The sequence below is a fragment of the Ranitomeya imitator genome, chromosome 8 (genome assembly GCF_032444005.1).
Source record: "Ranitomeya imitator isolate aRanImi1 chromosome 8, aRanImi1.pri, whole genome shotgun sequence".
NCBI lineage: Eukaryota > Metazoa > Chordata > Amphibia > Anura > Dendrobatidae > Ranitomeya > Ranitomeya imitator.
In genome coordinates this window covers 86,067,731-86,091,204 of record NC_091289.1, presented here as the reverse complement: position 1 = coordinate 86,091,204, position 23,474 = coordinate 86,067,731, and positions in this window count along the sequence as shown.

Sequence of the window (23,474 nt, the reverse complement as noted above, 5' to 3'; positions counted from 1 at the left end):
TTTGAAATCGTGTGTGTGTTGATGAGTGCAAGTCGTTCTTTAAACATCCCCTCCCTTGTGTATGCCTGCTCGCATAAGGTGGATGTCTGTTGTCTAGCGCCTGACTAAGTCATCAGCATTAAACATACGATACAGCGTCTATTGCTGTGACCGCCAGTGCGGCGCCGTGCGCTATTAGAGCGCTTCTCTAACCCAAGTCTGGGTGGTTGGTGGCATTCGCCAGTGCGGCACTGCTCGCACTCTTGAGCTTGTATTTACTATTATTAGTTATAGTCTGACACTGAGCAGCGGTGTCGAGCGCAAGTGGTCTAGATGAACTCTATTCCCGAGTCTTGGGATTGAGTTCTGTGACTCCTTGCTTGCGCTCTTTGTGTGGTACCGCGGCCCTGTGACGTAACAGTTTGCTTTCACCGCCATATAGTGCCGCCATTTGCCATCAGCAGGTTCTTTCCTGCACGGTGGACTCCGGGCTGCGAACACACCAAATATCATCTCACTATTTACTTGGTGCGCTCCGCCAGTCCTAACATGTAGTATGTATGTAGTATGTTGTATGTATGTAGTATGTATGTAGTATGATTTATGTAGTATGTATGTTGTGTGTATGTAGTAGGTATGCTGTATGTAGTTAGTATGTATGTAGTTAGTATGTATAGTATGTAGTATATATGTAGTATGTATGTTTGTGTTTTTTTTTATTTTTATTTTTTACATTCAACACATTAGCCAGATAATGGGACTACTACTGTCCCATCATTGGCTAATGTGTCACTCACTGTCATTGTGGCATGCATAGCCCGATGGGACTTGTAGTCCCATCAGACGATGCCTGCACACGCCCGCACAGACCCCCCGGCAGGCCCGCACAGACCTCCGGGCAGGCCCGCACAGACCCCCCCGGCAGCCCGCACAGACCCCTGAGAGGCCCGCACAGACCCCACCCACACACACAGACTCGCTGTGTCTCCGCCCACGCATCGCCCACACTCTGCTCACACTCTTCCCCCCTCCCGATCTGCAGCGTTTCACCACAGCTATGCCGCAGATCTTTTTTTATATCTGCGGTTTTGCTGCGGAAGTGTCCGACTCAATACAAGTCATTGGTTGCAGAAACGCTGCAGATCCGCACAAAGAATTGACATGCTGCGGAAAAAACAACGCTGCGTTTCCGTGTGTTTTTTCCACAGCATTATGCACAGCGGATTTGGTTTTCCATAGGTGTAGTTAGTATGTATGTAGTTAGTATGTATGTATGTAGTATGTATGCAGTATGCTGTATCTTTGGCGAAGGGGGGGTGCGGGCCGCGGACCATGTGCTGTACTGGCTTAGATATATCGATGACGTCCTATTTTTGTGGGGGGATCGGCGCAGCAGCTCGGGTATTTTATGGACCAACTCAATGAGAACCCTTTTAACATCAAATTGACATATAATTCTGATTTACGGCATATCGACTTTCTAGACGTCAAGCTGGAGATCGACGATACATGTCGAATCCTCGGCATCAGACACGCACATGCGCCGTGTATTCCGCGGTTACTGGCTGGGACTCAGCAGGTGACTGGTCACATGGTGGCGTGCCGGCCCTATTTAAAGCTGCCATACTCATCTAGTGCTATCTCCCCTTGATAAAGTTAATCGACTTGTGGGCGAAACGCGCGTCGGGGGTTGCGTAGGTGGCTCCCATCCGGTGTGCCCTGTCTTGGTGCCTCGCAACGGTAAGTGCTGCTACGTAAAACCTTTTTTCTTACGCCACTGAACATTGTTGATGCACTGGTGAAGTTATCTGTATGCACCTATAGCAGTACACTTTAACCTATTGCTTGCACACTGGCCCCATAGACGGTGCACACCGGGGGATGCCCACTTATGTATTGTTTTAACCCCTTCATGACCCAGCCTATTTTGACCTTAATGACCTGGCTGTTTTTTGCAATTCTGACCAGTGTCCCTTTATGAGGTAATAACTCAGGAACGCTTCAATGAATCCTAGTGGTTCTGAGATTTTATTTTCCAGAGGGTAAAAAGATAAACTGGACCCCAAAAGTTATTGTACAATTTGTCCTCAGTACGACAATACCCCATATGTGGGGGGGAACTAATGTTTGGGCACACGACAGGGCTCGGAAGGGAAAGAGTGCCATTTGACTTTTTCAGTGAAAAATTGGCTCCAATCTTTAGCGGACACCATGTCGCGTTTGGAGAGCCCCTGTGTGCCTAAACATTGGAGCTCTCCCACAAGTGACCCCATTTTGGAAACTAGACCCCCCAAGGAACTTATCTAGATGCATAGTGAGCACTTTGAACGCCCAGGTGCTTCACAAATTGATCCGTAAAAATGAAAAAGTACTTTTTTTCACAAAAAATTTCTTTTAGCCTCAATTTTTTCATTTCCACATGGGCAACAGGATAAAATGGATCCTAAAAGTTGTTGGGCAATTTCTCCTGAGTACAGCGATACCTCACATGTGGTCACAAACCACTGTTTGGGCACATGGTAAGGCTCGGAAGGGAAGGAGCGCCATTTGACTTTTTGAATGAAAAATTAGCTGTAAATCGTTAGCGGACACCATGTCGCGTTTGGAGAGCCCCTGTGTGCCTAAACATTAGAGGTCCCCCACATGTGACCCCATTTTGGAAACTAGACGCCCCAAGGAACTTATCTAGTTGCATAGTGAGCACAATAAACCCCCAGGTGCTTCACAAATTGATCCGTAACAATGAAAAAGTACTTTTATTATCACAAAAAATTTATTTTGGCCTCAATTTGTTCATTTCCACATGGGCAACAAGATAAAATGGATCCTAAAATGTATTGGGCAATTTCTCCTGAGTACAGTGATACCTCACATGTGGGGGTAAACCACTGTTTGGGCACACGGCCGGGCTTGGAAGGGAAGGAGCGCCATTTGACTTTTTGAATGAAAAATTAGCTCCAATCGTTAGCGGACACCATGTCGCGTTTGGAGAGCCCCTGTGTGCCTAAACATTGGAGCTTCCCCACATGTGACCCCATTTTGGAAACTAGACCCCCCAAGGAACTTATCTAGATATGTGGTGAGCACTTTAATCCCCCAAGTGCTTCACAGAAGTTTATAACGCAGAGCCATGAAAATAAAAAATCATTTTTCTTTCCTCAAAAATTATTTTTTAGCCCGCAATTTTTTATTTTCACAAGAGTAACAGGAGAAATTGGACCCCAAAAGTTGTTGTCCAGTTTGTCCTGAGTACGCTGATACCCCATATGTGGGGGGGAACCACTGTTTGGGCACACATCGGGGCTCAGAAGGGAAGTAGTGACGTTTTGGAATGCAGACTTTGATGGAAGGGTCTGCGGGCGTCACCTTGCATTTGCAGAGCCCGTGATGTGCCTAAACAGTAAAACCCCCCCACAAGTGACCCTATTATGGTAACTAAACCCCCAAAGGAACTTATCTAGATATGTGGTGAGCACTTTGAACCCCCAAGTGCTTCACAGAAGTTTATAACGCAGAGCCGTGAAAATAAAAAAATCTTTTTTCTTTCCTCAAAAATGATGTTTTAGCAAGCAATTTTTTATTTTCACAAGGGTAACAGGAGAAATTGGACCCCAATAATTGTTGCCCAGTTTGTCCTGAGTATGCTGGTACCCCATATGTGGGGGTAAACCACTGTTTTAGCGCACGTCGGGGCTCGGAAGGGAGGGAGCACCATTTGACTTTTTGAACGCAAGATTGGCTGGAATCAATGGTGGCGCAATGTTGCGTTTGGAGACCCCTGATGTGCCTAAACAGTGGAAACCCCTCAATTCTAACTTCAACACTAACCCCAACACACCCTTCACCCTAATCCCAACTGTAGCCATAACCCTAATCACAACCCTAACCCCAACACACCCCTAACCACAACCCTAACCCCAACACACCCGTAACCCTAATTCCATCCCTAACCCTAATCCTAACCCTAATCCCAACCCTAACCCTAATCCCAACCCTAACCACAACTTTAACCCCAACACACCCCTAACCCTATCCATAACCCTAACCACAAGCCTAATCTTAACCCTATTTCCAACCCTAGCCCTAATTCCAACCCTAACTCTAATTCCAACCCTAACCCTAAGGCTATGTGCCCACCTTGCGGATTCGTGTGAGATTTTTCCACACGATTTTTGAAAAATCCGCAGGTACAAGGCACTGCGTTTTACCTGTGGATTTACCGTGGATTTCCAGTGTTTTTTGTGCAGATTTCACCTGTGGATTCCTATTGAGGAACAGGTGTAAAACGCTGCGGAATCCGCACAAAGAATTGACATGCTGCGGAAAATACAACACAGCGTTCCCGCGCTGTATTTTCCGCACCATGGGCACAGCGGATTTGGTTTTCCATAGGTTTACATGGAACTGTAAAGCTGATGGAAAACTGCTACGAATCCGCAGCGGCCAATCCGCTGCGGATCCGCAGCCAAATCCGTACCGTGTGCACATAGCCTAATTCTAAGGGTATGTGCACACGATGCGGAAAACGCTGCGGATCCACAGCGTTTCAGCCGATGCGGGTCCGCAGCAGTTTCCCATGAGTTTACAAAAAACGCTGCGCACATGCTGCGGAAAAAACTGTGTGGAAACGCATCGGTTTACATTTCGCACATTTCACTTCTTTCTGCGGATTCCGCAGCGGTTTTACAACTGCTCCAATAGAAAACCGCAGTGAAATCCGCAGAAAAAACGCGGTAAATCCGCGATAAATCCGCAGCGGTTTTGCGCTGCAGATTTATAAAAACCGCAGCGATTTTGCACTGCGGATTTATGAAAACCGCTGCGGAAAAATCTGCAGAGGACCAGAATACGTGTGCACATACCCTAACCCTAACCCTAGTTCTAACTGTAGTGGGAAAACAAAAAATTCTTTATTTTATTATTGTTCCTACCTAGGTACCTGTGATAGGTTATGTCACAGTGATCAAAATGTACATGTAACGAATCTGCCGGCCGGCAGATTCGGCGGGCGCACTGCGCATGCGCTCGCCATTTTGGAAGATGGCGGCGCCCATGAAGAAGACGGACGGATACCGGGAGCCTCGGTAAGTATGAGGGGGGGTAGATCGGGGCACAGGGGGGGGGGGCGTCGGAGCACGGGGGGGGTGACATCGGAGCACGGGGGAGCGGACAGGAGGACGGGGGAGGAAACAGGGCGACGGAGGGGAGCGGACCACAGTTCGGTGGACGAGGGGGGGGGGGGCGATCGGTGGGGTGGAGGGGTGGCATATCAGTGTTTCCAGCCATGGCCGATGGTTTTGCAGCATCGGCCATGGCTGGATTGTAATATTTCACCAGTTTTTTAGGTGAAATATTACAAATCGCTCTGATTGGCAGTTTCACTTTCAACAGCCAATCAGAGCGATCGTAGCCACGCGGGGGTGAAGCCACCCCCCTGGGCTAAACTACCACTCCCCCTGTCCCTGCAGATCGGGTGAAATTGGAGTTAACCCTTTCACCGGATCTGCAGGGACGCGATCTTTCCATGACGCCACATAGGCGTCATGGGTCGGATTGGCACCAACTTTCATGACGCCTACGTGGCGTCATGCGTCGGGAAGGGGTTAACCATCCTTGAGCACTACATTTTTGATACTATCGTATTGTTACTATTTGCATGTTGTATTTATATATGTAATTTAATAAAATATTGTTACTTTTTCTGACTACCTTTATGCTCCTTTGGTTCTTTTGTTTGGTTGGGGGTTACTTTGCACTATCTAGTGCTTTCATCCCCCTCCCGTATCTATTATGTTGCCTGGTTGTGTTATCAATGTATGTATGTATGCAGTATGCTGTATGTATGTAGTATGTATGTTGTATGTATGATGTTTGTAGTATGTATGTATGTATGCAGTATGCTGTATGTATGTAGTATGTATGTAGTATGTATTGTGGTGCGGTGACCCACGTTACAGCCAGGGGGCGCTGTGTGTGTGCTTCAAGATGTGCTTGGAGGCATAAATGTGATGAGACAAAGTCCGGCAGGAGTGTAAAAGGGCCAGTGTGTGTGTGTTGCAGAGGAAGACACTCTGCGCTGTCAGTCTGGTTTGATTCGTGTTCTGGGACCTGTAGTCCCACAAGTAATTGTGTAGTTCTAATGGGAGATTGGCAGGGCTAGTTATGAGAGATGGGAGGGTCAGACTAGTCACGCACACCCACACTCCCACCCAGGGGAGTGGTTACAGGTATGTAATGTGATCAGGGAGTGGGTCACATGTTCCTGTGTGGTTCCTGTGTATGGATCTGTTTGGTCCATGTGCAAGATCCTGGAGGGTCGGTGTTGGAGTCTCCTGGCATTGGGGGAAGTCCTGCAAGCACCTGAGACCTTTGATCTAGTGGACCGGTCAGAGTGTTGGATTGTCCTGAAGTGGGCTGGAGTCCTGGAAGCACTGCTGAGGCTATGGACTGAATGCTCGAGGGTGTTGGATTGTCCTGGGATGGGCTGGAGTCCTGCAAGCACCTGGTAAGAGTGGGAGTCCTGGAATGGTCATAATGTTGGATTGTCCGCGTAAGCACCTGGTTAGCTCATGGACTGATAGCCTGTGTGTTGGAAGTGCCTGGTCTTCCTGGAAGTGCATGGAAAGGCTGCATCTACAGAGCCTGGGACGGTTTCTGTATTGGGGAAGCTACAATTCCTACTGTGGGCCTGGACTATCCGAGGTGCCCTGGTCACGAGGATGGTGATCCAAGTGAGGCAGTTTCCCTGTAAACCAGCACTGGCAGGAGTCAGTGTGTGGAGCCAGAGCTCCTGTAATGTAACTCCAGGTAACAAGGGGTTACGGGCAGACACGGATCTGCCATTGGAACAGACTATCGGTGGTTAATGTGTTCCGTTGATATAAATTATGAACTATTTGTGTTATGGTTTATGACGTTTAATAAACCGGAATAGACTTTTTGTGGAAAAAACGTGCCTGTATGCGTTATTCCCGTGCAAAGCGAGTGTCCCCCAAGACCTGAAGTAAGAGAAACGCTACAGTATGTATGTATGTATGTGTGTTTTTTTTTTGTTTTTTTTTACATTAAACACATTAGCCGGATGATGGGACTACTACTGTCCCATCACTGGCTAATGTGTCACTCACTGTCATTGTAGCAGGCATAGCCCGATGGGACTTGTAGTCCCATCGGACGATGCCTGCACAAGCCCGCACAGACCCCCCGGCAGGCCCGCACAGACCCCCCGGCAGGCCCGCACAGACCCCTCAGCAGCCCGCACAGACCCCCGAGAGGCCCGCACAGACCCTGCCGGCACACACAGACACGCTGTGTCTCCGCCCACCCACCGCTCACACTCTGCTCACACTCTGCTCACACTCTTCCCCCCTCACGATCTGCAGCATTTCACCACAGCTAAACCGCAGAACTTTTTTATATCTGCGGTTTTGCTGCAGAAGTGCCCGACTCAATACAAGTCAATGGGTGCAGAAACGCTGCAGATCCGCACAAAGAATTGACATGCTGCGGAAAAAACAATGCTGCGTTTTCGCGTGTTTTTTTCTGCAGCATGTGCACAGCGGATTTGGTTTTCCAAAGGTTTACATCAGAGGAGTAGCTAGGGTTTCAACTTAGGGGGGGGGGGCGAAACATCTGAGTGGGCCCCTAACCAGCTAACCCTGATTAGAGCTATGGTTGCACTCTAATTGTGAATATAGTGGAACCTCAGAATATGACAGCGCTGTTATTGAAAATAAATCTATATACAAAATCGAACATTGATTTTACCGCCATATTGTGACGATATGCAACTTTTATGGTCGCAATACTCTGAGTGCCACTATAACAATACAATAATGCTTAAGTGCCCACTTTACATTTAACCCCTTCATGACCCAGCCTATTTTGACCTTAATGACCTGGCTGTTTTTTTGCAATTCTGACCAGTGTCCCTTTATGAGGTAATAACTCAGGAATGCTTCAACGGATCCTAGCGGTTCTGAGACTGTTTTTTCGTGACATATTGGGCTTCATGTTAGTGATAAATTTAGGTCAATAAATTCTGTGTTTATTTGTGATAAAAACGGAAATTTGGCGAAAATTTTGAAAATTTCGCAATTTTCACATTTTGAATTTTTATTCTGTTAAACCAGAGAGTTATGTGACACAAAATAGTTAATAAATAACATTTCCCACATGTATACTTTACATTAGCACAATTTTGGAAACAAAATTTTTTTTTGCTAGGAAGTTATAAGGGTTAAAATTTGACCAGCGATTTCTCATTTTTACAACAAAATTTACAAAACCATTTTTTTTAGGGACCACCTCACATTTGAAGTCAGTTTGAGGGGTCTATGTGGCTGAAAATACCCAAAAGTGACACCATTCTAAAAAATGCACCCCTGAAGGTGCTCAAAACCACATTCAAGAAGTTTATTAACCCTTCAGGTGCTTCACATCAGCAGAAGCAACATGGAAGGAAAAAATGAACATTTAACTTTTTGTTGTCCAATTTGTCCTGAGTACGCTGATACCTCATATGTGGGGGTAAACCACTGTTTGGGTGCACGGCAGGGCTTGGAAGGGAAGGAGCGCCATTTGACTTTTTGAATGAAAAATTGGCTCCACTCTTTAGCGGACACCATGTCACATTTGGAGAGCCCCCGTGTGCCTAAAAATTGGAGCTCCCGCACAAGTGACCCCATTTTGAAAACTAGACGCCCCAAGGAACTTATCTAGATGCATAATGAGCACTTTGAACCCCCAGGTGCTTCACAAATTGATCCGTAAAAATGAAAAAGTACTTTTTTTCACAAAAAAATTCTTTTAGCCTCAATTTTTTCATTTTCACATGGGCAACAGGATAAAATGGATCCAAAAATTTTTTGGGCAATTTCTCCTGAGTACACCGATACCTCACATGTGGGGGTAAACCACTGCTTGGGCACATGGTAAGGCTCGGAAGGGAAGGAGCGCCATTTGACTTTTTGAATGGAAAATTATCTCCATCGTTAGCGGACACCATGTCGCGTTTGGAGAGCCCCTGTGTGCCTAAACATTAGAGCTCCCCCACACGTGACCCCATTTTGGAAACTAGACCCCCAAAGGAACTTATCTAGATGCCTAGTGAGCACTTTGAACCCTCAGGTGCTTCACAAATTGATCTGTAAAAATGAAAAAGTACTTTTTTTCACAAAAAATTTCTTTTCGCCTCAATTTTTTAATTTTCACATGGGCAATGGGATAAAATGCATCGTAAAATTTGTTGGGCAATTTCTCCCGAGTACGTCGATACCTCATATGTGGGGGTAAACCACTGTTTGGGCACACGGCAGGGCTCGGAAGGGAAGGCGCGCCATTTGACTTTTTGAATGGAAAATTAGCTCCAATTGTTAGCGGACACCATGTCGCGTTTGGAGAGCCCCTGTGTGCCTAAACATTGGAGCTCCCCCACAAGTGACCCCATTTTGGAAACTAGACCCCCCAGGAAACTTATCTAGATGCATATTGAGCACTTCAAACCCCCAGGTGCTTCACAGAAGTTTATAACGCAGAGCCATGAAAATAAAAAATAATTTTTCTTTCCTCAAAAATGATTTTTTAGCCTGGAATTTCCTATTTTGCCAAGGGTAATAGGAGAAATTGGACCCCAAATGTTGTTGTTCAGTTTGTCCGGAGTACGCTGATACTCCATATGTGGGGGTAAACCACTGTTTGGGCGCACGGCAGGGCTCGGAAGGGAAGGCACGCCATTTGGCTTTTTAAATGGAAAATTAGCTCCAATCATTAGCGGACACCATGTCACGTTTGGAGAGCCCCTGTGTGCCTAAACATTGGAGATCCCCCACAAATGACCCCATTTTGGAAACTAGACCCCCAAAGGAACTAATCTAGATGTGTGGTGAGGACTTTGAACCCCCAATTGCTTTACAGAAGTTTATAACGCAGAGCCATGAAAATAAAAAAATATATATATATTTTCTCAAAAATTATATTTTAGCCTGCAATTTTTTATTTTCCCAAGGGTAACAGGAGAAATTTGACCCCAAAAGTTGTTGTCCAGTTTCTCCTGAGTACGCTGAAACCCCATATGTGGGGGTAAACCATTGTTTGGGCACATGTCGGGGCTCGGAAGTGAAGTAGTGACGTTTTGAAATGCAGACTTTGATGGAATGCTCTGCGGGCATCACGTTGCGTTTGCACAGACCCTGATGTGGCTAAACAGTAGAAACCCCCATAAGTGACCCCATTTTGGAAACTAGACCCCGAAAGGAACTTATCTAGATGTGTGGTGAGCACTTTGAACCCCCAAGTGCTTCACAGAAGTTTATAACGCAGAGCCGTGAAAATAATAAATACGTTTTCTTTCCTCAAAAATAATTATTTAGCCCAGAATTTTTTAATTTTCCCAAGGGTTACAGGAGAAATTGGACCCCAAAAGTTGTTGTACAGTTTCTCCTGAGTACGCTGATACCCCATGTGTGGGGGTAAACCACTGTTTGGGCACATGTCGGGGCTCGGAAGTGAAGTAGTGACTTTTGAAATGCAGACTTTGATGGAATGGTCTGCGGGCGTCACGTTGCATTTGCAGAGCCCCTGGTGTGCCTAAACAGTAGAAACCCCCGACAAGTGACCCCATTTTAGAAACTAGACCCCCCAAGGAACTTACCTAGATGTGGTGAGCACTTTGAACCCCCAAGTGCTTCATAGACGTTTACAACGCAGAGCCGTGAAAATAAAAAAATCATTTTTCTTTCCTCAAAAATGATGTTTTAGCAAGCAATTTTTTATTTTCACAAGAGTAACAGGAGAAATTGGACCCCAATAATTGTTGCCCAGTTTGTCCTGAGTGCACTGATACCCCATATGTGGGGGTAAACCACTGTTTTGGGGCTCGGAAGTGAGGGAGCACCATTTGACTTTTTGAATACAAGATTGACTGGAATCAATGGTGGCGCCATGTTGCGTTTGGAGACCCCTGATGTGCCTAAACAGTGGAAACCCCTCAATTCTACCTCCAACACTAACCCCCCCACACCCCTAACCCCAACTGTAGCCATAACCCTAATCACAACCCTAACCACAACCCTAATTCCAACCCTAACCCTAAGGCTATGTGCCCACCTTGCGGATTCGTGTGAGATTTTTCAGCACCATTTTTGAAAAATCCGCGGGTAAAACTGCGTTTTACCTGCGGATTTACCGCGGATTTCCAGTGTTTTTTGTGCAGATTTCACCTGTGGATTCCTATTGAGGAACAGGTGTAAAACGCTGCGGAATCCGCACAAAGAATTGACATGCTGCGGAAAATACAACGCAGCGTTTCCGCGCTGTATTTTCCGCCCCATGGGCACAGCGGATTTGGTTTTCCATAAGTTTACATGGTACTGTAAACCTGATGGAACTCTGTTGCGAATCCGCAGCGGCCAATCCGCTGCGGATCCGCAGCCAAATCCGCACCGTGTGCACATAGCCTAATTCTAAAGGTATGTGCACACACTGCGGAAAAGGCTGCGGATCCACAGCAGTTTCCTATGAGTTTACAGTTCAATGTAAACCTATGGGAAACAAAAATCGCTGTACACATGCTGCAGAAAAACTGCACGGAAACGCAGCGGTTTACATTCCGCAGCATGTCACTTCTTTCTGCGGATTCCGCAGCGGTTTTACAACTGCTCCAATAGAAAATCTCAGTTGTAAAACTGCAGTGAAATGTGCAGAAAACCGCGGTAAATCCGCCAGAAATCCGCAGCGGTTTAGCACTGCGGCATTATGAAATCCGCAGCGGAAAAATCCGCAGAGGACCAGAATACGTGTGCACATATCGAAACCCTAACCCTAACCCTATTCTAACCTTAGTGGAAAAAAAAAAAAAATTTATTTTTTTTATTGTCCCTACCTATGGGGGTGACAAAGGGGGGGGGGTCATTTACAATTTTTTTTATATTGATCACTGTGATAGGTTATATCTCAGTGATCAAAATGCACTTTGGAACGAATCTGCCGGCCGGGGGAGGAGACGGAGCAGTGTACCGGACAGATCGGTGGCTTGGATGGGGGGGGGGGGGGGGGGGGGGGGCGATCGGTAGGGTGGGGGCACATTAGTGTTTCCAGCCATGGCCGATGATATTGCAGCATCGGCCATGGCTGGATTGTAATATTTCACCAGTTTTTTAGGTGAAATATTACAAATCGCTGATTGGCAGTTTCACTTTCAACAGCCAATCAGAGCGATCGTAGCCACGGGGGGGTGAAGCCACCCCCCTGGGCTAAACTACCACTCCCCTTGTCCCTGCAGATCGGGTGAAATTGGAGTTAACCCTTTCACCCGATCTGCAGGGACGCGATCTTTCCATGACGCCACATAGGCGTCATGGGTCGGATTGGCACCGACTTTCATGACGCCTACGTGGCGTCAAAGGTCGGGAAGGGGTTAATAATGTCCCCTAAGTTCCCTCATGTACTGCTCCATTATACACAGTATGGTGAGTTTAAAGCTTCCATATACACAGTATAAGGCCTCCACAGCTCCCCATACACAGTATGATGATTCTATATCTCCCCTATACACCGTATGATGTTCTCACTGCCCCCCTTTACACAGTATAATGCTGACAGGGCTCCACTATACAAAGTATAATGCCCCCCCAGAGATCCCCTATATACAGTGTAATGGACCAACAGCTCCCATATGCCGTCACAGTTTTCTATACACAGTATGGTGGGTCCATAGCTCCCTTATAAACAGTATGATGGGCCTGCAGCTTCCGTCAAACAGTATGATGTCCCTCACAGTTCTCCTGTACACAGTATGATGGGGCCACAGCTTCCTTATACACAGTATGATGGGGCCACAGCTTCCTTATACACAGTATGATGGGGCCACAGCTCCCTTATACACAGTATGATGGGGCCACAGCTCCCTTATACACAGTATGATGGGCCCACAGCTTCCTTATACACAGTATGATGGGCCCACAGCTTCCTTATTCACTGTATGATGGGCCTGCAGCTCCTTTATACACTGTATGATGGAGCCACAGCTTCCTTATACACAGTATGATGGGGCCACAGCTTCCTTATACACAGTATGATGGGCCCACAGCTTCTTTATACACAGTATGATGGGCCCGCAGCTCCCTTATACACTGTATGATGGAGCCACAGCTTCCTTATACACAGTATGATGAGCCCGCAGCTCCCTTATACACAGTATGATGGGCCCACAGCTTCCTTATATGCTTCCTTACACACAGTATGATGGGCCCGCAGCTCCCTTATACACAGTATGATGGGGCCACAGCTTCCTTATACACAGTATGATGGGCCCGCAGCTTCCTTATACACAGTATAATGGGCCCACAGCTTCTTTATACAGTATGATGGGCCCGCAGCTCCATTATACACAGTATGATGGAGCCACAGCTTCCTTATAAAAAGTATGATGGGGCCACAGCTTCTTTATACACAGTATGATGAGCCCGCATATCCCTTACACACAGTATGATGGGCCCGCAGATCCCTTACACACAGTATGATGGGCCCGCAGCTCCCTTATACACATTATGATGGGCCCACAGCTCCCTTATACATAGTATCATGGGCCCGCAGCTCCCTTATACACAGTATGATGGGCCCGCAGCTCCCTTATACACAGTATGATGGGGCCACAGCTTCCTTATACACAGTATGATGGGACCACAACTTCCTTATACACAGTATGATGGGCCCACAGCTCCCTTATACACAGTAGGATGGGCCCACAGATCCCTGTCATGATTTGGCAGTCTGCAGTCACATAAAGTGACTGCAGACATTTATTCCAAGCCTTTATCAACTTTATAGTAATAAATTGCTTATTATGAAATTATTAAAGCACCACTCTAGCAGGGTTTTTTTTCCCACCGTTGGAGTGGTGTTTTAAGCGCAAGTCCCCTGCCCTGGTCATTTACTCATCCTTCGGCGTATTCACTATTTTGTGGCACTGCTGCAGTCCCACAGATCAAACTTGTGAGCGCAGCTTCTGACTGGCCAGAAGTTAGAAGCTATGTCACAAGCGCTCAATGTAAGACTATGAGGCTGTGTGCACACGTTGCGGATTTTTCCGCACCATTTTTGCAAAATCCACAGGCAAAACGTGCTGCGTTTTACCTGTGGCTTTACAACGGATTTCCTGCGTTTTTTGTGAGGATTTTGCCTGCATTTTTACACCTGTGGATTCCTATACAGGAGCAGGTGTAAAATGCTGCAGAATCCGCACAAAGAATTGGCATGCTGCGGAAAATACAACTCAGCGTTTCCACGCGGTATTTTCTGCACCATGTGCACTGTATGATGGGGCCACAGCTTACATGCTATGGTTTTCCATAGGTTTACATGGTACTGTACAAGGCATGAAAAACTGCTGCAGATCCGCAGCAGCCAATCCACTGCGGATCCGCAGCCAAATCCGCAACATGTGCACATACCCTGAGAGTGAGAAAAAGGCCAGAACGAGGCTCCCATAGACTCACATTGATTGGTAACCTATGCGCTGCTCCATGAAACACTGGAGCAGCGGACAGGTCACAAACTGCAGGAGACGGAGCCAAGCAGAGACAAAAACAGATGAAAATGCCAGAAGATGAGTATCAGACAGGAGGCAGGGGACTTGGATTTTAAGCACCGTTCCAGCAGTAAAATAAAAAAAAATGCTGGAGTGGTGCTCTAAATGTGATGCAGCTCTTGGTTACTGTATGGGGGCTTTGTATACTAATACTCATAAAAGACCCAGGTGGTACTTATCAAAAGCCAACTACCCCCCCCCCCCCGCATCTCCAGCCTCCCCAGACAGCAAATATTACGTGATGGAGCACATATGATATCAAACAAAACATTATAATATTCAGCCTCAAGTGCCGTTCCCCTCCCCCACTTGAGCCCCAATGCCCCCATCAGCTCACATCCACCTCATCAGTACCCTGGTCCCACTTCACCCACCTTCAGCCCCCACAACACCCCCATGGTCTCACATTTAGGCTATGTGCACACGTTGCGGATTAGGCTTAGGAATTTCTGGTGCGGATTCTGCCTCTCCTGGCAGAAAACGCACCTGCGGTTCCGCAACGTTTTTGTGCGTTTTTGCTGCGGATTTGCTGCGGTTTTTACCCCTGCGGTTTTCTATAATGGAATGGGTAGAAAAACGCTGCAGATTCACAAAAAAGAAGTGACATGCTACTTCTTTTAAACCGCAGCAGATTTTCCGCAAAGTGTGCACAACACTTTTTTTTTCTCATTGATTTAAATTGTATTAAATCAATTGCGGATCTGCAGTGTTTCTGCACCTCAAAAAACGCTGCGGATCCGCAGAGAATCCGCAACCTGTGCACATACCCTTACCCTCCCAGTGCCCTGTACCCCCTCCCCCACTTCGGTACCCAATACCCCTATCATCTCACATCCACCCCCTCAGTACCCTGTCCCCCCTCACACACTTTCAGCGCCCACAATACCCCAATGGTCTCACATTCACATCACAGTGACATACCTGAATTTAAAGGGACACTGTCACCTGAATTTGGAGGGAACAATCTTCAGCCATGGAGGCGGGGTTTTTGTGTGTTTGATTCACCCTTTCCTTACCCGCTGGCTGCATGCTGGCTGCAATATTGGATTGAAGTGCATTCTCTGTCCTCCATAGTACATGCCTGCGCAAGGCAAGATTGCACCTTGTGCAGGCATGTACTACGGAGGACAGAGAATGAACTTCAATCCAATATTGCAGCCAGCATGCAGCCAGCGGGTAAGGAAAGGGTGAATCAAAAACACAAAAACCCAGCCTCCATGGCTGAAGATTGTTCCCTCCAAATTCAGGTGACAGTGTCCCTTTAATAAACCTAAAAAGTTCCATCCCCAGCACTTACTGATAAAGTTTGCAGGCAGGACCAGGAAGTGTCTAAGTGAAAAGCAAGGTGTGGGCACTAGGACCCAGCGTGCCTGAGCCAATCCCAGCATGCACAGAGTGAAGAAAACTGCAGCCAGGGAAAAGCTTCATCATCAGGTCAGACAGGCGAAACCATTCACTGCAGGAGGGAAACTCTGCAGCCGGCCACTGTGCTAGTAGCCAGCTTGCAGAGTCTCCATCAGATGGGAGCAGGCATTATACTGCTCTACTTCTATGCTATGTTCTGCCTCATCACAGAAGTGGCCCTGGCTCCCGGTGGGCCCCTTCATGTAACAGGGCCCGGGGCGATGGCCCTTTCTGCCCCCCCCAGTAGCTACACTACTGATTTACATGGTACTGTAGACTGCATGGAAAACTGAGAAAATTCTAAAATTTGAAACAGATTTTGGTAAATCTATGAATGTTATGGTCAAGAAAGTTCAGGACACCCAGCTGGTGAAATATAGGAGGGATTTGAAATACCAGACCAAGCGGGTATATCTATGGAGGAAAGATCCCAAGACCAATTTACGTAGAAGTACTTCCAAATTTATCTGTATTATCATTCAGTGGTCGCTCGGATGTATCAGCGGCATCTGCCTCAACTACTGGGTCCATTGAGAGCACGAGACTACGTGACCATGCCTTCCATCCCTATAAGAGAAATGTGGCTCCTTTCAAAGTCAACAGGGATAACAAGGTGATTAACTTGTCAGTATACCCTCTCTAGTTCTGATTTGTCACTACTGGAGAGGGGTTTGTCGTTCTCACCAGTAGCGGCGTTTGATCTGTTTTCTACCATTAAGGATTTGCATATTTTTGCTAGGTCATTGCTATTCAGAAGGTACTTCAATAATAACAATCTTCATTCTCTTTTCCCCACAGAGGAGGAACAGGAGGCCCTAAGAATCCTTGAGGAACTAGCGATTGAACATACCAACAATGGGGGTGAGATTCCTGCTTCGATCCGTCCACGATCCACCAAGTTTCCCCCTTTGGTATCATGCTCCAATGTTGATACGTTTGTCCAGGTGGTGATGGCGGAATTATATAAGATCCCAAAATTTGTAGTTAATGACAACTTAACAAAAGAGGAGAGGAGTCGGTTGACATATCTTCAGGAGCTGCCGGACATACTTGTCAAACCAGCTGACAAGGGGGGTAATGTCGTCCTCTAGCCTATTTGTATGTATGAGAGAGAGGCTTTTCGGCAATTGAATAATATCACATGTTATAAGAAGTTATCTTATAACCCTCTCTCTGCATACTCAGCGAAATTAGACATCATTAGGCGGGCTTTGGGGGATGGCATTATTTCCAAAGATTTGGTCTCTGCTCTGGTGGTTCCTGAGCCTACTATTCCGACTCTGTATCTTCTCCCTAAAGTACATAAGAATTCCGCCTCTCCACCTGGCAGAACGATCATCTCGGGCAGGGGTAACTTTCTGGATAACTTTCAGGGGTAACTTTCGGGCCTCCCTTCCTTCCTCAAGGATACAGGGGATTTGTTGCGCAGGGTCAACGGACTGCATTTGGGGGGTGATTCTCTGATGGTTTCGGCAGATATACATCTGTGACCTCGTCTCCCAGTACTTACCTACACGCAACCTCCGATCCTCACAAGATCTCCTACTCTACTCCCCTCTTATCTCCTCTTCCCACAATCGCATACAAGATTTCTCTCGCGTATCACCCCTACTCTGGAACCCTCTACCACAACACATCAGACTCTCGCCTACCATCGAAACCTTCAAAAAGAACCTGAAGACCCACCTCTTCCGACAAGCCTACAACCTGCAGTAACCACCGATCGACCAAACCGCTGCATGACCAGCTCTATCCTCGCCTACTGTATTCTAACCCATCCCTTGTAGATTGTGAGCCTTCGTGGGCAGGGTCCTCACTCCTCCTGTACCAGTTATGACTTGTATTGTTTAAGATTATTGTACTTGTTTTTATTATGTATACCCCTCCTCACATGTAAAGCGCCATGGAATAAATGGTGCTATAACAATAAATAATAATAATAATAATGTTGAATCCCTATATACCAACATTAGACATGCTGATGGTTGGTCTGCTGTTCAATTTTTTTCTCAGCAATTCTACATTGCCGATTGGCATACGGGATCTTCTGCTGGAACTATTGGAGTTCACCCTCACTCACAATTTTTTTGTGTTTAAGGGGTCCTTCTACCTTCAGCTCCAGGGGACCGCCATGGGGGCAGCCTTTGCGCCGGCCTATGCTGGCCTTTTCCTGGGGCTGTGGGAGAGGGACCTCTTCCTGCCAGACAAAGTGGGGGCTATGGAGTATGTCCCATTTTAGACATGCTACATAGATGATATCTTCTTTGTCTGGCAGGGCACTCCGTCTGACCTTGCGCGACTTGTTGAGGTTCTGAATAGCAATGACTATAACATCCATCTTACATTTACATCCAGCGCTACATCTCTGGACTTTCTTGATTTTTCCATCAGGAGAGATTCTTCTGGCATGTTGCAGACTGATATTTTTAGGAAGGAAACCGCTACGAACACCTTGTTACAGGCATCATATAGCCTCCCACGGCATATGATCAGATCTGTCCCGATTGGTCAGTTCCTCCGCATTAGGAGAATCTGTTCATCAGATACTGTGTTTGAACAACGTGCAGAGGAGCTGAGGAATCGGTTCAGATCCCGTGGTTGTAGCCGGAGGTCAATTAAGCGGGCCTATCTTAGGGCAAAACATGCTTCCCGCCATGACCTATTGTATGGTACTCGGACTAGGGGTAGGCAAGGTGATAAACAGATATTGCGATTTGTTACCACTTTTAGCTCTCAGTCCGACAGGGATCGTTCCATTCTTGATAACGCCTGGCCTATTTTAAGGGTGGATCCGATTATGTCTAAATTTATTTCTGCACAAAAATATATAAATTTATTTCTGCACAAAAATATATATACCTCTGGCACTCAAAAAATTACAATTTTCTTTGCTTTTAAATAATGGATTTATTCACTACCGGTCATATTATAACAGACATAATCTCCAACGTTTCGGCATTTCCTGCCTTTTTCAAGGAAGTCTGGATCCTGACAATGTCATTTGATGCATTAATGGAATCTACCAAACTGATGCTTAGTCCGCGTGGAACCGCGTGGAACCGGTGTGCATATGATGACCTGCAGCGGTGATGTCATGTGGGTTGGCATGTGGGTTGATTTATGTCGGGCTTACCATGCGACAGCTCAAAGTTCGTATCAGAGAACATGTTTTGGGTATTCAGGCGGCAGCTGGCCATGTTGAGACATCCACCCTGAAGACTATACCCCGACACTTCAAGGAGTTTCACAACTGTGATGGCACCCTCTGTTTCGGGTGTGTGGTATCGATGCCTTGAAGATCAATATCAGGGGTGGTGATCTGTCCAGGAGGTTCGGTAGACTGGAGACGAGATGGATTTGGCAATTGAATATGGTCCATCCTTTCGGACTTAATGAATGTATTTCTTTTGTCCCCTTCCTTCGGTCGTCCGGCTGCTAGGTATACCAGATGTGCTACTCACCACATGGTTCCTTTTTATTTGATTTTAATTATTTGTTTTTATTTTGGTGATCTTTGCTTCTTGCCATGATACCTGTTTTGACCGCGGTGGATTTCTCTCATCGTATGGTTTATCGTGGACCCTCATCTTGTTATTTGCGTTTGAATGCACGTTATATCTTTTATAAAATGTTATAATAAAATATCATATGTTTCTTCATATGTGTATTATTGTATGTAATATTGTTGGGTTATTATATGATGGTTTTATTTCATTCATTGCTGCATAACAGTTGTAGTGTTTTATACATCTTTTGCTGTTGGCCACAATATATTGGGACATTTGGGTGTTCTGTGGGTGCCACATATCTATATATACAGTCATGGCCAAAAGTATTGACACCCGTGCAATTCTGTCAGATAATACTCCTTTTGTTGCTGAAAATGATTGCAAACACAAATTATTTGGTATTATTATCTTCATTTAATTTGTCTTAAATGAAAAAACACAAAAGAGAATGAAGCAAAAATCAAAACATTGATCATTTCACACAAAACTCCAAAAATGGGCCAGACAAAAGTATTGGCACCCTCAGCCTAATACTTGGTTGCACAACCTTTAGCCAAAATAACTGCGACCAACCGCTTCCGGTAACCATCAAGGAGTTTCTTACAATGCTCCGCTGGAATTTTAGACCATTCTTCTTTGGCAAACTGCTCCAGGTCCCTGATATTTGAAGGGTGCCTTCTCCAAACTGCCATTTTTAGATCTCTCCACAGGTGTTCTATGGGATTCAGGTCTGGACTCATTGCTGGCCACCTTAGAAGTCTCCAATGCTTTATCTAAAACCATTTTCTAGTGCTTTTTGAAGTGTGTTTTGGGTCATTGTCCTGCTGGAAGACCCATGACCTCTGAGGGAGACTGTTATGACCTGGTGGTCAGGACAATAATGGACCTGGTGGTTAAGAGTACACGGAATGACCTGGTAGTTACTGATAATAAAGGACGAGCTCTGGGACGTGGGAACTCTGCAGACCGCAATCCCTAATCCTATCACACACACTAGAAATAGCTGTGGATTGCTCCTAACGCTCCCTATGCAACTCGGCACAGCCTAAGAAACTAGCTAGCCCTGAAGATAGAAAAATAAAGCCTACCTTGCCTCAGAGAAATTCCCCAAAGGAAAAGGCAGCCCCCCACATATAATGACTGTGAGTAAAGATGAAAATACAAACACAGAGATGAAATAGATTTAGCAAAGTGAGGCCCGACTTACTGAACAGACCGAGGATAGGAAAGGTAGCTTTGCGGTCAGCACAAAAACCTACAAAAAGACCACGCAGAGGGCGCAAAAAGACCCTCCGCACCGACTCACGGTGCGGAGGCGCTCCCTCTGCGTCCCAGAGCTTCCAGCAAGCAAGACAACAACAACAAAATAGCAAGCTGGACAGAAAAACAGCAAACCAGAGAAAAACAAGCAGGACTTAGCTTCTACTGGGAAGACAGGTCACAAGAACGATCCAGGAGTGAACAAGACCAATACTGGAACATTGACAGGTGGCATGGAGGAAAGATCTAAGTGGAGTTATATAGAGCAGCCAGCTAACGAATTAACCTCGTCACCTGTGGAAGGAAACTCAGAAACACCCACAGCCACCAGAGGAATTCCATGGATAGAACCAGCCGAAGTACCATTCATGACCACAGGAGTGAGCCCGACAACAGAATTCACAACAGGAGACCCTGCTTTCTCACACTGGGCCCTACATTATGCTGCAAAATTTGTTGGTTATCTTCAGACTTCATAATGCCATGCACATGGTCAAGCAGTCCAGTGCCAGAGGCAGCAAAGCAACCCCAAAACATCAGGGAACCTCCGCCATGTTTGACTGTAGGGACCGTGTTCTTTTCTTTGAATGCCTCTTTTTTTTTCTCCTGTAAACTCTATGTTGATGCCTTTGCCCAAAAAGCTCTACTTTTGTCTCATTTGACCAGAGAACATTCTTCCAAAACGTTTTAGGCTTTTTCAGGTAAGTTTTGGCAAACTCCAGCCTGGCTTTTTTTGTGTCTCGGCAAGGTGGATTTGATTTAAATCTAACTGATTTAAATCACGATTTAAATCACTAGTCAGTAAGGCTTGATTTAAATCAGTGATTTAAATCAAAGTTTCTACCTAAACTAGTTCTTACTACTTTAACATGCAAGTAGATGAAGATTTTTAGAATCACTTTTTATATTACTTTTTTCTCCCCAGTTTAATGGGTTAATCATTCATATTTGGACACCACTGTTCTGTTATACTTAGGAAGGAGAAAAATAATCCTGACCTTAATAACAATTTAAATAGATTTATTCAACTGAAATAATAACAACATTACAGCATAAGTTATTTGCTTAAACAAACATCCATGTTTGTTAACTAATTTGGCTAAACAAAATATATATATAAAACACAGAGATTAGAGCGGCGCTTAATATACAATGGCTCGTTGGGCTGCAAATTTGGACAAAAAACCACTCTTTTGTCGGGTACAACGCATAAAAATGATAAAAATAAATTTGCGCACACTACGAGAGTTTAAACAGAACCAGAAACTGTATTCAATAAAATGGTGGTACAGTGACGTAATCATAAATATGAAAACCAAAGTACAACTTGCAATAGTACCAATAAAACTTGTATGCAGTTACCCAACCTAATGCCAATAGATATAAATACCCACGGATATATGCGGATAAATAGAAAACATATGTTGTAGTAACCATACAACAGGGTTAATTGCTGAAACCAAATAATGAGCTTGTATCTGAGAATGGCAACCTGTACAGGGAATAGCTAGACTGATTTTAATAAAATGCTAGTCACTGAAGGATCAGAGTCTGATTAATGAAAAATATATATATGATTCCCACTATAAAAAAGTCTCCACGATAAGATGGAAAGCTTTCAAGTCTCGTTTTCTAGGACATGCATGTAAAAAAAGTAAAAAAATGCTGTGAAAGAACTGCGTGAAATGAAGCTGCCCCGGCCGGTGGCAATGCTTCAATACAAAAAGACAGAGCTGCGTGCTACAGACAGATTAAGCCTGGTCGTAAATCTGCTGTGTGTACGTAGCCTGTTATCTTAAAGGGAACCTGTCACCCCGTTTTTTGAGATTGAGATATAAATACTGTTAAATAGGGCCTGTGCTGTGCGTTACTATAGTGTATGTAGTGTACCCTGATTCCCCATGTATGCTGAGAAATACATTACCAAAGTCACCGTTTTCGCCTGTCAATCAGGCTGGTCAGGTCAGGTGGGCGTGTTCACAGCGCTCTTTTCTTCCCCAGCTTTCCGTTGGTGGCGCAGTGGTGTGCGCATGTCCAAGGTCCGAATTCCCTGCGCCCACGTGAAGACACAGCGCGCGATCTGCGCTGTTATCCCTTTCATCGCTGGGGGCGGCCATCTTCCTGGAGCCGCGCGTGCGCAGATAGAGTGCTTTGCTGCACGGGGCTTCAGGAAAATGGCCGCGGGATGCCGCGCGTGCGCAGAAGAGATCGCGGCGGCCATTTTCCCAAAGCCGAGATGCAAACTCGGCTTTGGGAAAATGGCCGCCGCGATCTCTTCTGCGCACGCGCGGCATCCCGCGGCCATTTTCCTGAAGCCCCGTGCAGCAGAGCACTCTATCTGCGCACGCGCGGCCCCAGGAAGATGGCCGCCCCCACCGATGAAAGGGATAACAGCGCAGATCGCGCGCTGTGTCTTCACGTGGGCGCAGCGAATTCGGACCTTGGACATGCGCACACCACTACGCCACCAACGGAAAGCTGGGGAAGAAAAGAGCGCTGTGAACACGCCCACCCGACCTGACCAGCCTGATTGACAGGCGAAAACGGCGACTTTGGTAATGTATTTCTCAGCATACATGGGGAATCAGGGTACACTACATACACTATAGTAACACACAGCGCAGGCCCTATTTAACAGTATTTATATCTCAATCTCAAAAAACGGGGTGACAGGTTCCCTTTAAGTTGGAGCTCACGTGTTCAGGAGAAGAGGCGATGTTTCTTCTTCCGTGCTG